Source organism: Otolemur garnettii, unplaced genomic scaffold (genome assembly GCF_000181295.1).
Source record: "Otolemur garnettii isolate 467f Iridium unplaced genomic scaffold, OtoGar3 scaffold00008, whole genome shotgun sequence".
NCBI classification, from domain to species: domain Eukaryota; kingdom Metazoa; phylum Chordata; class Mammalia; order Primates; family Galagidae; genus Otolemur; species Otolemur garnettii.
The window spans coordinates 37,633,384-37,634,663 of NW_003852403.1; the positions used below are offsets into that span (position 1 = coordinate 37,633,384).

The 1,280-nt window shown below is 47.6% G+C and overlaps 1 pseudogene; it reads right to left on the minus strand.

Annotated features, from left to right (window-relative positions):
* LOC105886398 overlaps positions 1-186 on the minus strand; it is a 5,233-nt pseudogene extending 5,047 nt beyond the window's left edge.
* Positions 187-1,280: the final 1,094 nt, after the last annotated feature.

The following is a 1,280-nucleotide window of genomic DNA, read 5'->3' on the forward strand; positions in this document are numbered from 1 at the left end:
AAAAAAAAAAAAAGAATTGGAACCAATAATCCAAAATAATATTCTAAGTCTTTTATCTCAAGCCACTCAATGTTTCTCCAAAATATTCCTCCAATCTACTGTCAGGAGTGGACACAGCAAGCCCCAGGTGTTCTTAGAACTAGGTAGGAGTGGGCATTAGGGCTTCCCTGGGCTACTGACAGCCATCTTTACTCCTATTTTCCTTTTTTTTTTTTTAGAGACAGAGTCTAACTTTATCACCCTCTATCACCCTCAGTAGAGTTCTCTGGTGTCATAGCTCACAGCAACCTCCAGCTCTTGGGCTTAAGCAATTCTCTTGCCTCAGCCTCCCAAGTAGCTGGGACTACAGGCGCCCACAACAATGCCCGGCTATTTTTGTTGTTGTTGTTTCAGTTTGGCCCAGGGCTGGGTTTGAACACACCTCCCTTGGTACATGGGGCCACCCTACTCACTGAGCCACAGGTGCTGCCCTACTTCTCCTATTTTCGATCTAGCTCTCCCTAATGCCCTCACTGATGTCCTCCAGGTGCTGAGTGTTCTTCAATCCGGAGCTTCTCAGGTTCAGTTTTTGCATCCTATGGGGATCAAGGAAGGGGTCTCGTCTGATGGCTGGAGGAGTGGTCTAAATTCTTTCCATAAAGACTCTCACTAACTTCCTTGTTTCACCCCTGCCTTGTGAGGTGTCTAAGTCTTCTAGACTTTCTTGTTAGTTTTATCCTCTCCAGAAGCTTGCATTTTTACATTCTATTCTTCTAAGTCTATCACCTCTCCCATTATCTACTTTCTGTCTTTGTATGGTATTTTTTTTTTCTTGAGACAGAGTCTCATTTGGTCACCCTTGGTAGAGTGCTGTGGTGTGATAGCTCACAACAACCTCCAACTCTGGGGTTCAAGTCATCCTCTTGCCTCAGCCTCCCAAGTAGTGGGACTTCAAGTGCCTGCCACAATGCCTGGCTATTTTTTTGAGACGGGATCTCTGGCTCAGACTGGTCTTGAACCCATGAGCTCAAGCAGTCCACCCACCTCCGCCTCCCAATTGCTGGGATTCCAGGTTTGAGCCACCGCACCCAGCTATGGAATAGTTTTTACAGTTTCATCAAAGATGGGAGTTTATGGCTCAGCACCTGTGGCTCAAGTGGCTAAAGGCACCAGCCACATACACCTAAGGTGGCAGGTTTGAATCCAGCCCGGGCCTGCCAAAACAACAATGACGGCTGCAACCAAAAAATAGCCGGGCATTGTGGCGGGCGCCTGTGGTCCCAGCTACTTGGGAGGCTGAG